Source organism: Montipora foliosa, chromosome 8, assembly GCF_036669935.1.
Source record: "Montipora foliosa isolate CH-2021 chromosome 8, ASM3666993v2, whole genome shotgun sequence".
Classification (NCBI taxonomy): Eukaryota; Metazoa; Cnidaria; class Anthozoa; order Scleractinia; family Acroporidae; genus Montipora; species Montipora foliosa.
In genome coordinates, this window is record NC_090876.1 from 46749396 (window position 1) to 46764395 (window position 15000).

Consider the following 15000-nt stretch of genomic DNA (forward strand, 5'->3'; position numbering starts at 1 on the left):
CTCAGAGATGATGAAATGGATCAGAATGTGCAAATCGGCTGTTTCCAGTGGAGTGTGTCATGCCAATTTATGTCATTGTATATCATCTATGTTCCAGGAAATTTGGACTCCAAATCTTTATTCCAGCAGCATTTTTCAATCTACCTGATTGTTGTATGCTCCCAGAAACACACTTGTGGGAACGTAACTCCGTTAACAGCAGGAAATTGGGGAAAATATTATAATAGAGTCAAAAACGCCTGTCCCATAATGTTGCATAATCAAATTACGATCATCAGTTGCTCCTCGGTATTTCTTTGTCCATTTATTTTCAAACTGGACAGCACTGAGTACTATTACATATACAAATGTTGTGCACATAGAGCTATGGAAATCTTGGGTGCATTCGGATTTTAATTTTTAAGATACTCGATGTGGCGGGGTATTCTGCAGTTACTCCTAATTTGAAAACCAACAGTATGGTGTCTAATCTCGTTTTGGAATTGTCACACAGTGTTTTTGTAATAATTGCAATCAAAGTTTGTTATTTACAGTTGGTTGTCTGTTATCTTTCATAAATGCATGCACTCTTGGCTCATGATAAATGAAAAAGGTAAACATTTCCTCTTCTAGCTGGTCCTTGCAGAGAGCAATTGTCTGACTTCCGGCATGGCATACAGTATGCATGTACCTCGACAAGGAATGGGGAACATAAAAGGCAGCTGACTTTAAATAGAATCGAAGTTACTTTATAGAGTAAGAATTACTTACTTTTGAACATTCCAGTCTGTAATACATATAATCAAATCAATGCGATCTGTTTTTCCCTTTTGTAATAACAGATTAACGAGGGGATCGATGAATCGTGGAAAGGAGACAGTCTTACCTTCGTTGTCTTTTCAGTTTCCCCACGAAAAAGCGCTATCAGATACAATGGCTACGTCTTCACAACGTTGATCCGGTGAAGATACTAATGCTACCCTATGATTGCAAGCTTAACTACAATATTGGTAAACGAATCCAAAATTACACCACAAAGAAAAATATGGACGACAACCTCAAGCTTCAATGCACGCAAACATGCCAGCCTCGTCCCCAGGGCCTTCTCCTCTACGATTTTCAAAATGGCGTCCAGACGAGCCGCCATTTTGGAAAAACGTTAAGGAGGCTCGACATAGTTTCTCCTTTTTTCAAACAAATAAACATATTTTGTCCTTAGATACAGTTAGGTTAATCATAGCAAGGCGAAATTTGGCGAGGGTATTAAGTTCCCGTTATTTTCCTACAAAATAACGTTACCATGGCAACGATATAAGGCATTTCTTTGAGCCTTAAAATCAAGACATGTTGTCTTTTTTGAAAAAACGGGACGGTAAAATCTTCCCATTTAGCGTTGCCAGATAATGTTAGAAATAATCTCTAAAATATTAAAAATTCAACAAAATCTGTAAGTACTATCGTGCTTACCACATGAAGAAATGCAAGAAAAAAATTGCAAAGTATATACCATCCTTATCGCCTATCCTCTGCATTATTTCCATCGAGGCTCTTGCAGTTAATTTTCTTGCGCTTCCTAATATTGTTGGTCTCCGCTTGCCTAATGTTCCTTCCTGCCTTCTTGCCCTCTCATTGTACGCCGACTATACCTCTGTTACTGCCTCTTCGGACGACGCTATTTTTCCTTCCTTTTTGCGTTTATGATAAATTTGAGCGGGGCACGGGTGCCAAGCTGAACATGGAGAAATGTGAGGGTCTCTGGCTTGGTGATTGGGTCCACCGTTCGGACTGTCCTCTTACTATTCAGTGGACGTCTGAAAAGATCAAAGTACTTGGTGTGTTCCTGGGAACGGGAATTTGGACAAATGCAGTTGGAGGCGTCGTTTGGATGCTGTCACGCGCTACCTCAATTCCTGGCGTTCTCGTCACTCACTTATCATTCATTGGCAGTGGTTCTGGGCTCGTCCCAGCATGTCGACCCCGTTGCTGTCGACTCTGTTTCTACCAAAAGTTGTTATGTTCTGCTTCTTTCTTTAACTCCATGTACCCCCATTGTGTGTCTAAGTTTTCTCCCATTTATGGCCCCATTGATTGGAAGTCCACCTGGGCCTCTTTGTACTTTTTACCTTCGGATAGGCATGTTTCTGATGTAAACCGGAAGATTGCCCATGGCGTACTGTACATTGCGGATCGTCTCTTTTCCTTTGGCCTTGATTTTCCTGCCGCATGTTTTTGTGGTGCTGCCTTGGAGACGCCTGTTCATTTGTTCTTTCGTTGTCCTCTCGCGAGGAGTGGTGTTGATTGGGTTCAAAACGTTCTATCTACCTTCTCCGTCGATGCCCCTTCGTTGGACGTCCGTCACCTACTTTTTGGATTCTCTGAAGCTGACCTTCGTATAGCGTGCGAACACAGACGTATTTCCGGCGGTCGTTTCTCTCCGACCGCCGGAAATACGTCTGTGTTCGCAGGCTAACCTTCGTACAGTTCCTAAGGTTTTTTTGTTATATTCTTAACGTGTGTAAGTTCTTCATCTGGTCTCAATGTAATGACTTTTGTTTTCGCTCCGTCCGACCTAGTGCTGTCGGCCTTATTTGCTCCATCAAGGCTCGGCTGCATTTCTTTCTTCCCGTTTTCTTTCGTCGTCTTCGTTCTGCTAGACGTCGTCGGGTTTTTCATAAGCAATGGGGTGCTAATGGGGTTATTGCATGGTAGTTTGTGTGATGGTGTTTTTAAAATGGCCTTTTAGTTTTGTTTTTTCCTCTCTTTATTGCCCTTTTCCTTTCCTCAATGATGCTTTTTATGACCTTCGGGCCCTTTTTTCTCAGTTTGAATTTTTGTGCTTTTAAACGGTTGTTGCGGTTTTTGACTTGGACTGGCTTTTGGATTTTGATTTTGGATACGATTCGGGTTCACGTTGAGCACAGGACTTTTGTGTTTTTTTTCTCTGTGGTTTTGGATCTCGACCGGCTTTTGGACTTCGCCTTTTGGACAAGTTTCGGGTTCACGTTGAGCACTGGATTTTTGTTCTTTTTCTCTGTGGATTTGGATTCGGACCGGCTTCTGGACTTCGATTTTTGGATATGATTCGGGATCACGTTAAGCCTAGGACTTTTCGTTTTTTTTTTTTCTGTGGACTGAACTGGACCGGTTATTGGCTCTATGGTTTTTGCGTGAGGCAGGGTTCGATTCCAAGGCAAGTTTGGCGAGACAGCCCCGTTTACGGGGTGGTCCCTCCCGTGAGACGTGTTATGTCATCTTTCTGCGTTGTATGACCCTTAGAGACCACCTCAAATACAAAAAAACGAGTAGTCAAGGGGTTAGTCACGTTACCCTGGTTACCCCGGGACCCCGAACAGAGTTTTTTCTTTTTTTTTCCGATTTCTTTTTTTGGATACAAACGTCACAAATACGCATGCGTTCTGTACCTACAATCGTGTGATAGGTTAATGTGCTTACCACATGGCAAAATGCAAGAACAAAATTCCAAACTATAGACCATCCCTTATTTTATATATTGTAACAGAGGAGCTGCGAGTACTCAAGGGGTTAGTCGCGTATGGTTTAGGGGCCGATTAATCTCTCCCTCCCAGGATCGAAAGTAGCACGGGGCCCGAACAGAGTTTTTTTTTTTTTTTTTTTTTTTGTACAAATGTCACAAATACTCGTGCGTTCTGTACGTACACTCGTGTGATAGGTAAATGTGCTTACCACATGGCGAAATGCAAGAAAAAAATTCCAAACTATAGAACATCCCTTATTTTATATATTGTAACAGAGGAGCTGCGAGTAGTCAAGGGGTTAGTCGCGTGTGGTTTAGGGGCCGATTAATCTCTCCCTCCCAGGACCTCCCAGGATTGTGTACAAATGTCACAAATACGCATGCGTTCTGTACGTACACTCGTGTGAAAGGTAAATGTGCTAACCACATGGCGAAATGCAAGAAAAAAAATTCCAAACTATAGACCATCCCTTATGAGCGTGCCTCGGGTGCAAAGATAAATCTAAGCAAATGTAAGGGTCTGTGGTGCGGAGCTTTTGCTTGGAGCACGGATCAGGTTTATGACTTCGATTGGTTCAATGACTACATCCCAGACAAGATCTTCGGTCAGTTTTTGGGGTAATGTTGACCGCACTAAATTAAATTGGGACTGTAAAGTTAAGAAGATTACTAATATCATGAATACTTAGAGCCACATGGATCTGAGTTATAAAGGAAAGACACTAGTCATCAATGGTCTGCTAACTTCAACCCTTTGGTATTGTGCGACTTCACTTTCTATACCATCTTGGGCAGTCACGCAAATTGAACAGGGAATTTACCGCTTTTTTTGGTCTGGCAAAAAACCGCTTGTGAACAGGGACATTTTGGCTCTACCTCTTTAAGGAAGGAGGATTTAACATTGCGAGACTCGACTTTAAAATTCGGGCACTTAGACTTAATACTCTACGTAGAATGTTAATTGGAGAGGAAGCACATTGGAAGCACTTTACTGCTTACTTTTTGAGAGTGTCAGGTATGAGCCTTGGCAAGTTAACTCTTGCACTTGATTACAAAACGCGGGATATTGACTATGATATTCCATCCTTTCACAAGGAACTTTTAACCGCCTGGTGTCAACACGGTCCCCATCATTCACGCAGCAATCCACCAGTTTTTAGGACAGATATTCTCAAAGAGCCGCTTTTCCGTAATAATTTGATCTCTACCAGCAACAGGTCACCCTTTTATAGAGACTGGGTGGAAAGTAATCTGATTCAGCTCAAGGATATCTGTTATGAAGTTATCCCTGGCTTTCTGCCGGAGACTGCGATACATGAGATCTTATCCGAACATGAGGACTCGGAGTAGAGATCGTACCTTTCAACAAACCGTGAGGGAGTTTCGTGACATTAGATGTGCGGTACCCGGTAGCTAGGAATCCGTATATTCTTAAATGAAGCAACATAAAACGAGATTAGAAAATAGAACTTGAAAGAAAATAACGGATGTCAACCGAAAAACCGAGCTCAGAAAACCACCAACTCGAAAACAGCAAACCAGCAAAGTGTTGTCAGCAAAATCATGTGAATACTCGCCTTTTTGAAGAATAACCAGGCCTTTCATTCCATTGCTGGTGTTTTTCCTTTTCTTTTCAACGGTTAGTAAGCGAAAACTTACATTTTAAGAGGTGAAATCCAATTTTTTTTTTTCAGTACGGAACAGATTTCAGACCGTAGTCCGTATCTTCAAAAGCTGGACCGGCTACGAGCGCGCGATTAGCCAATCAGATTCAAGGATTTAGGATTCCGGCCCGCTAAGATGCTTCAGAAAAAAATAATATGTACTTATTGACTGAATGGGAGGGCCGGACGGGAAAATATTTGGCCCGAGGTCATGGCGCACGGACCGAGCGCAGCTCGTGTAAATTGTCGCTGTTATGTCTTTGCAACTGCACACCGAGCTTTATCGTTTAACCGAAATAGTAAGGTATATTTTTAGCCCCGGTAAAATAAGACATTTTATCACGCAAACGTAGTGTCTGATGTACTTTGAAAGATAGTGTACGTTTTTTAGAAGAAACTTTAGCTACTAAAGAGATCTTATTTTTTGCGAACTTCAATCGCCGCTCGACATCGAAGGTTTTATCGATCACAAAAGCTCTTGTTTTTAGCTTGACCTCTTTTGTGCGAATCTCCCGTGGGAATATAACATCAGCTGTTTTGACCTTTTTGAAACTTGCATTGTAAAGTAAAGATAGTTTATTCAAAAAATGCCTTGTCAAACGATTACGCTTTTGCCCAGCTGTTTGTCAACCCTTCCCCAGTGGGGAAATGTTTGTCGAGGACAGCCACGTGAGCAGCTCCAACCGACAAGGAGACCCTGGCAACGAGGTTGCGCAAATGCGTACTATTGAAGCGCGTTGCGTGCTCAATAGGGACCCGTTTTGGTTTATCAAGTGCAAAGAAGAAGCGTGTGGCACGCGTATTTGTCCATTTTCCCTGATGTCCTCTGAAAAAACAATGGAATGAAATTACCACATTTGAGGTTTGACGACAGCGTGAACTTCATCAGTGAATGATTCTTTCTCGATAATTACTTTACCGGTGAACCTATCTCTCTAGTAGTTTTTCCCATTAAATATGCAAATGTATGACGTCCTCGTTGCCGTCGTCACTTGTACGCTCCCTATTTTACAACTCAAGCAGAATTGAATCATCGCTAAATAATCACCATTTCTGAGATTTGACGTGTTCATTGCGATTATCTTTGCATGGAGCAAAGACTATGCCGGATGGTTACGAAAACGTCATCCTAAAGTTGAACTTAACGCGATTAGAACCCATTATTTATATCATAGTGACAAGAGGCAGGAGATGTAAATTGCGTTCTTTGCATGGAGCAAAGACTATGCCGGATGGTTACGAAAACGTCATCCTAAAGTTGAACTTAACGCGATTAGAACCCATTATTTACATCATAGTGACAAGAGGCAGGAGATGTAAATTGTGTAGGAACTCCAAGAATAGACCATATTCGTATTCTCGGTATTGGACTGGAACTAGCTTGCAATGGAGGTTAATGCGGGGAAATCTTTGCAAATGCAAATACTTTCTAATATATTTCCCCGCATTATCCTCCAATGCAAGCTAGTTCCAGTCCAATACCGAGAATACTAATATGGTCTATTGAACTGCCGTGGACGGGGTGCAAGATAAGGGAGAAAATTGCAGATTTGATGATTGGTCGTCGTTTTTGAGAGAAAAAGTGCAAAGCTTTAGTGTGCTTATCAAGAAGACATTTCTGTTCTTCATTTTAATTAGCCCTAGTTTGTTGTGTGTAATTTTTTCTTAGTGTTTACTTTGGCCCAAAGTCTCGAGGCTGAGAACAAGTTACCGAGTTCTAAGTAGAAATATACTACAGAATCAGACCAGCACAAATTAGCATTGATTAATTTGATAACGGTCAAACTCTTTGTTTGCAGTTCAGCATGGTCGAACTGAACTTGACTTTTGATTCGTTAGTCAAATCTTACCCTCAATACAGCAAAATGCAATGCTGTTTTCAACCAGTGAAATGGCTCGAGTGCATAACCTTAGCGACAACGACTTAAACTTACAAATTCCCGACAGGGACCTTGCAAGAATTGATTATACAAAGCTCCTTGGTGTGAATATACATCAACATTTGAAATGGGAAGGACATGTAAATGGCATGAGAAGAGTGTTGGCTGACAAAAAGAGAACGAGCGTCCAAAATATGTGGACCCTGGGAAACGGGATGAACAAGTAGAGGAGAAGGTGTTTGATAATATCGGGGAAGCAAGTAGCTTTTGGAAGGAATTATGGGAAGGGAACGAAACTGGAAACGGAAGCGCGGAATGGCTGCATGACTTGAGAGCAATTATTAACGATCGCGTCCCTCCTTTGGTGGCAAAAATTCTGTATACTTGACCCGGGAAGCGAGTTCAAAGATTATGATAAGTTGGAGGATCTGGATAGTCTTTCCCTAAACTATTGGCTCACAAAATTCGTCCAAGAAGTTGCTAATAAGAACGGCGGTCTGATTCGTGATTCGTGATTCGTGAAAGGACCGGACATGGGTCAAATGCCTTGTTAACCTACGAGAAACCTAGTTTAGAGCAAAGTGCTAAATGTCGAATCTACTTGGAACGTGTACGTCCAGCAGTGTAACAGAAGCTAGTGGTAGTGGTAGTGGTAGTTCGGTTTCTGAAACTTAAGAAATTGTAAACAGTGCGCGAGGAATGTTTAATTCAGGAACGTTTTTGAATTGCACTGTAAACGTAAATGTATATATAGCAAACAATAGAAGTAATAAAGCTTTGTTTAAGTTGTGTATTGCTTTTTCTAATTGATTTCAAAACACACGTGTTTGGGTATCCAAACACGCTGTTCTTTTCCGGGGTATCAAGGTGCATCCATGTGACCTAAATGCGGTCACGCAATTGGTTTATCACTTGATGTATTATTAATGAGTTTGAGAAGGCTCGTTCGTTAATTGTTTATCGCCCTTCTCTGGTTCTCCCTAATGACCATTTTGGCAAGCACTAATGGCCGGGGTTCAGCCTTCCCTGATCGACGTAAACTAGCTTTTCAATATTTTAACCGGAAAAGGTTTGATATTATTTGTTTACAGGAGATGCATTGGTCTGTAGATCTAGAGATGCAAATCAAGCCCGAGTGGGATAGTGAACGTTTTTCCGCCCAAAGGACCAAGAGAAAAGTAAAGAGACAGAGAGGGAGTCTCCCAGTCAGACCTTAGGACACGTCAGTTCTAGTTAAGTTATTTTTAGATGCCTGTTTCCCCAGAGGTCCTCAAAGTCTGAGAAATCAAAATTACGTTCCCAGTGGAATTGCGGTTTGTTGAAGAAACCGTTTATCTTTCCCTAAATTCTGGAGTTCGTTGCCGTAGAGCAGACCAAACCATTCGCGTTCTTAAAAAGGAGAGCTTGGTTGGTGTGTCTGATACAAAAGGTTCACTGTCAGAGTCTTGTGCGTTTTATAAAAGCTTTACTCCGCTGAAGTGTGTGGTCAAGAAGCACAAGACGGGTTTCTACACGATGCAATTTCAAAATTGCCTGATGATGCGCGCGATTTGAGTGAGGGAGAGCTGAAGAAGAGCTTCGAAAAGCTGTTATGTCGATGGAAAACGACAAGTCACCTGGAATAGACGGATTAATCGACCCTGAGCAATTCGTGATTAACCATTCGTAACTTTCTTTCGCTTCAAGTTCCTCGGTGGCGTTTTCATTTTTCCACCATTTGCCTCAATTTCCCCAGAAAAATTAAAATTCCCATAAAAGATATCACACAAAAAAGCTGAAGTTGAAAACGCTTCTAGGTAACTTTCGGCGAAAGGCAAGTCAAGCTTGACTGGTTCAGGTCTCTTTGTTTTAATGTCCCACTGGGGGAATAATAATGAGCTTGTCCTCCAGCATGGCGGATTTTGTACCATGTGATCGTTAGTTGCAAAAGGGCTATTAGCTCACAATAAGTCAAAGATGGTAATTCAAGCTATAAATACGAGACTAAAAATGCCGGTACGCTTAAATTGTTAGCAAGGTATCATAAGAAGAACTTGACTTTGGTGCGAGAGGTTGAGGATCAATCCATTCATGGTCTCTTAAACAGCTGTCCATGGCTGTTAATTGACCGGGTGAAATGGTTGTGCGCATGGGTGATGTGTTGGCCACACCGGGCTGGTGTTACCGTGTGTCACTTTGCTTTTTTTGTGTTCCTAAATAATGTCTGAAGAAAGACTGCTCTTTCTGGGAAACAAATAACTCAAATCCACAGAATAAAATAAATAACACGCACAAAGTTGGCATGAGTGTCAATTTTCCACTTTAGCTAGAAAATGGAGTGGAAAACTTGAACAGACTCGCCCGGTCATGGGCTCTAGTTGCACCTTAATCTCCGTCGTCATCGTCAAATTTCGAGCCCCTTGATTTGTTATAACAGTAAATTACTCCAAAACTTACAATGCTGGATCGATTTTGGCGGTCATATCAACACGGAAGGGTCTTAACTCCACACCACGCAGTCGATGTACACGTCCAGGAATCTTCAGTCCCTAGAGAACAAACGGGGGACTAGTAACACAAAAAATACCCCTGTGATCATAGGCACAGTTCAAGCAACCTACGAATTTGAGGCTCTAGTTCGTACTTTTAGGTCTGTCGACTTCCTTCAGAAAAACGGGAGCTTTCAGTATGAAGACCACGATGAGCGATGGCTACGAAGGACAATTTCTTGCGCGCTTATGGTGTCATAAAGTAATTATTCCAAGTCACTACGACCAGACGTTGATGAAGGTGTAGTGTACGCCACTTCCTTCATGTAATATGCTCTACACACGCGGAGCGTTCAGAGTAATTATCAAATGTTGGTTTTTGATGCACAAGAAAAACTGGAGAATACGAGGGAATGCCTCCTTACGTAGAGTAGAGAACCAATTAACGCAACCTAACTATGGCGTCGAGCTAGTCCCTAAATCCATTTCGGGACAGACCAGTCCTAGAAACTAGTATCGAAGCCCCTATATTTCGACCGCGCCCCATTTTCAACGGAAGAGCCTGCTTGCACGCTAACCAATGCGCCAAACCTACTCCTATTTTTTCCGAAACGTTCTCGTTGCTGTAGTCACTTTCTCTTTGAAAGACATCCCAAAAGAATGTGAGCAGAAACCTCATTACCTGATCAGCTAAGCTCATGTAAGCGGCAACGTATCCGGTACACTGTTCACCAGAGGGCTTTTCTGTGTAAGGATGAAACGACACTTTGGCAGAGGAGTGGCCTCTTGCAAGAATTATCTGGAAAAATAACTTATGACCTTGATGACAGGGCTGTTTGTATGCAGGGAGGAATATTCTTGCACCAGAAAGATCGTAGGACGCGAAACAACTTTCCGCAAAGTCATGGAGAAATTCCCGGTTGAGGTATGGTTTATTATCGGTAAAACGACGTTGCTGAACGCCAAGGCGCCGCCATGTTGATTTTCTATTCTCTAGTGCTAGGATTTTCCGAGTGGAAGTGGCTTAAACGATGCTAGAAAACAACTTTTATGTCCTGAATAAAAAAAATGCCACTATGATGCTTCCCCCCTCTTGGATCCCCCTGCCCCCCCCCCCCCCTCCCTTCCTATGTAAATAGCCCTTTAACTCAACCATTTGTCGTGTAACGAACGAAGGCCAAACACGCCATGAGGAGACTGATAGGAGGATTTTCTGACAACAGATGATCGAACGGCAAATCTGAGTCATGAATTGTTCCGAACTTCAAAGTAACTTCCTGTCATAAAACGGTTGGTTCACTGTTTGGCTTCACTTCCATCAATTCACTCAACAAAAGGACTTGTGTTATTAATCCAGAGCGATCGCTGTACTGACGAAGCGCCAGAGACGTGCGTTCCAAACCTAAACAGCGACAAGATTTACAAAGCGATAAGGCATCAGTCTGCTCCACGGAAAAAGTTCTCCTGGAACTGTTGCTTAATTAAATGACTCAGAAGAAAAAGCTGCGTTTCTGTGTTTCATTTCAGCGGTATGTGTGCTTGACAGGGGCCGCAGAATTTCTGCGGCATGCGTACTTGCCAGGAGGGGGGTGAATAGGGGGTAGCAAATCCGTTGATCCATGCTAATTTTACGCAAAATCCACCAATCCGTCAATCCGCAGATATGTTTACAAAAATCAGAATCCACAGTACTGTTAGAGAAGTGACCACCTAAGAACTTTCAGTAACTTAACTGACGTTAAAGAAATACCTGTCATGAAATTAGCCTTCAGCATGTTTATCCGCACTTGGCGCTCAGGTCCTTGAAATGTCGAGTTACCATGTTTAAAAGAGTGTAGCGAAATCAAAGGTTTCATCCCCACCATGACCACTGTTTTGTAATTAGTAAAGAAAATTAATCCAAAGACAACAGAAATCTCGTAGTATAAAACCACAAACCCATAAGGGTTGAAACGTGTAACGCGCGTTCACAGCTTCCGAATATTCAGTGCGAACTGATTGGTTGAATGTTTCAGTGCTAAGTACCATATTAGGAAACCCCTCGCTCTTGTTGTTGCAAATATGGTACTGAGCAAATCGAATATTCAGAAGCTTGTTTCCCAGCACACAAGGGGCCGTTACACGTTTCAGCCCTTATGGGTTTCTGATAAAACATAACAATCCGAACTAACATCACATGCTCGCATACTTTCACTACGCCTTTCCAATTGCTGGAATCGACGCACCACCGAAACTTTTTTTAATCATGAAGGAAGTCATCGCCTTTGGCACCTTCTCGGTAAAAAAAAAATTGCGATGCAATCGATGGTCTTTGTCTCAATGACCTGACCCTCCATGTTGACCGTGCGGATGTTATACGTGGTGAGGGTCTAAACCGAAATCCTGGGGTCCTAGAGATTACATTGAAGGTCAAAAATTTGTTGATCTAGTCTAGTTCTAAGGTCAGGCAGAGAGAATTGAAACAGACCGCCAAGTTAATTTTCGCGATCCGCACTTCAAAACGAACAAAATCCATAATCTTCGCTGAAATATTGAAGAAATCCATGATCCGCCAATCCGCAAAATGTGTCCTCAAAGTTGTTTGTTTTAGCCAAATCCGCCGATCTGCGAACCTATTCAGCCCCCTCTGCCAGGGACCGCATAATTTCTGCGGCATGTGTGCTTTACAGGGGCCGCATAATTTCTGCGGCTTGTGTGCTTGACAGGGGCCGCAGAATTTCTGCAGCATGTGTGCTTGACAGGGGCCGCAGAATTTGTGAGGCATGTGTGCTTGACATGGGCTGCAGAATTTCTGCGGCATGTGTCCTTTTCAGGTAATTTTAGTGGAGTAGTGGGTAATTTCTTTGCAGCTACCATATTTCAATACGTTGCAGTTAATTTTATTTGATTTAGAAAAAAGTGAATGATGTTTTTCAACAACTCTGCAAGAATTTAGTATTTAAAGTGACTTATTGAAGAGCTGCAATAAAAAGCATGCCATCTAGCATTGCTATTTTATCTCAGAAAGGGCGTAAATGTGCTCTGCAGTGGGTTACTCAGTAGTGTTTTGGACATTGTTAAGAAGGTCCTTTCTAGTGTAACTTCAATTTTTAGCCAAAACACTCTGTTCAATATTTTGGGAAAATACACCATTCTCAGATCTAAAATTGCTATTCCTTTTGCATACTTCAAGAAAAGCTTTAAAATGCTGTTTTCTTGCTGAATGATGCACACAAATTATGTGAAAAGGTCTTATTTCACGGAAAAAAGCACTTTAGAAAAACACAAAATTGTTTAGAAGGTGTTAAGTGCGAAAAGCGAAACTTTCTTTCTTTCTTTCTTTCTTTCTTTAGATAAGGAGGGTACACAGGGGGCCCATAAATGGATCTCTATCTTTCATACTGGGCCTCGGATTCAACCCTTTGTCGAGTGGAGTTATTAATAGAATACCTCTCGTGGGGTTTCCAGGTTGAAAGCCCAATCAAAACAAAGCTATGATAGTGCTGTTGTTTTACGTCATATAACCCCCCAAAAAATGCATCCCGCTGGAATTTTTTTCCGCGTTTCGCCGTGGAAATGTCACACTTTTCGCGGATAAAAGCCCGGCGTTCTCAAAACAAATATACTCGGGAAAGGCTTGACTCAAGGAATAAGTGTAGATCAGAGGTTCCATTTGAGGGGCTCCTGTGGTACATCATACGCCCATATCAAAACAATTCAATACGGAGTTTACGAAAGGACGAGGTCATCGGAGAAGGGAATGTCACAAAGCAATACGTTGCAGCTAGAGAATATGAGGAAAGAGAGCGAATCCCTGGGCCCTAAGGCAATCACTTGAAACTTATTTTTAGATTGAGCCCACGATGCGATGGTTATGTTCACCTGTTGTTCCCATGCAAAAATTTGGTTTTATCAACGGAGTTGATAATGTAAATTGACCACCGTACAGAGATTCTACAGGCTGACGTTTCGAGCGTTAGCCCTTCGTCAGAGCGAATCGAGGGATTATGGGTTACGTGTAGTTTTTATAGTAGAGTAGGAGCTACGCTATTGGTGGTAACATGGCAACGTGAAAAATAGGAATATATTAGTTAAATGAAAAGCGTTCGTTAATACCGTGAGGATTAAGGGTGCCGATTTGAAAGATGAATTTTTGTTCCAGATTCTTGCGGCTTTCCGTCGTGCCTAGATGTAGGGAAAGGCCGCAGATAGCCATGTGTTTTTTGGAGTGGTTAGGCAGATTAAAATGGCGAGCGACTGGCTTGGATGCATCCTTGTCATTCTTCTCAACATCGCGAAGGTGTTCGCGGAATCGGTCACCTAGTCGTCTACCTGTCTCACCAATGTATAATTTATTGCATAACGTGCAGGTTATGCAATAAATGACATTTGCGGAGGTACATGTGAAACGATCGGTGATCTTAACAGATCGCTTAGGTCCCGATATCTTGCTAGTGTTAACAATGAAAAGACAAGTTTTGCATCGTGAGCGCGCGCATTTGAAAGTGCCGGGTTGCTCGTTAGTTTTGAGCGCGCTTCTAACTAAAAAGTTGCCTACGCTTTTGTCGCGTTTGAATGAAATAAGTGGAGGTTGCGAAAAGATTCTACCAGTCTCGGGATCATTTTGGAGTAATTTAAAATTACTAAGAATGATGCTTTTGACTGCGTGATTATGAGGATGGAAAGTGAGGGTGAATGGAATTCTGTCATTCTTATCTTTTTGTGACGTTTGTAGTGATGACTGTCGATCAAATTGTTGGGCGCGATGATGGCCCGCTTTGACGACAGAGACAGGATAGCCACGTTTTTCGAAGAACTGGCACATCTCCTCTGATTTGCTGGAAAAATCGGAGTCATCACTACATAGACGTCGAAGTCTAAGAAATTGAGAATAAGGGATGGAGTTCTTGACATGTGATGGATGTGACGATGAATACAACAAATAACTGTGTGAATCAGTAGGTTTGTAGTGCACACTAGTACATAGCACGTTGCCTCTAATAGAAACGTTGATATCTAGAAAAGTCAATGAAGTTTCCGAAATTTCCCAGGTATATTTAAGAGCCGGATGAAAAGAGTTGACGGAGGTTATAAATTGATCGAGTTCTTCTCTACTGGATGAAATAGCGCCGATGCAGTCGTCGATGTAACAGCCGTAGAGTTCAGGTTTGGGGCCGTTGTACTGACTAAAAAATTGGTGTTCAACATATCCTACAAAAAGATTGGCATAGCTAGGTCCCATTCTTGTGCCCATCGCTACACCATTAATTTGTTTGTAATAGTTGCCGGCGAATGAAAAACAATTAAGCGTTAAAACTAGTTCGGCAAGGCGGAGCGTTTCCGAGCTAGGTTCTTTGACAGTGCGTTGATCGAAAAAGTGTTTAAGTGCTTGAAGACCTTCGCTATTAGGAATGACTGTGTATAGAGATGTAATGTCCATGGTGAAAATAAGTTTGTCTTGGCCGGAGAAATTGAAATCGCGGAAAATTTGTAGTGCGTGTGTACTGTCTTTAATGTATGATGGCAAAGATTTG

At 42.1% G+C, this 15000-nt stretch overlaps 1 protein-coding gene across 6 annotated transcripts in view; it reads right to left on the reverse strand.

The window, feature by feature from the left end:
• LOC137967650 (NLR family CARD domain-containing protein 3-like) overlaps positions 1 to 15000 on the reverse strand; it is a 308047-nt gene that overhangs the window by 231815 nt on the left and 61232 nt on the right. For 5 of the 6 annotated variants that reach the window (XR_011116550.1, XR_011116551.1, XM_068814169.1 and 2 more), the window contains exon 1: positions 866 to 1055. The exons of the other annotated variant lie outside the window; for it this stretch is intronic. The gene's annotated coding sequence lies outside the window, so the exon portion shown is untranslated. Of the gene's footprint in view, positions 1 to 865; positions 1056 to 15000 lie in introns of those variants that run through there. 6 annotated transcript variants of the gene reach the window in all.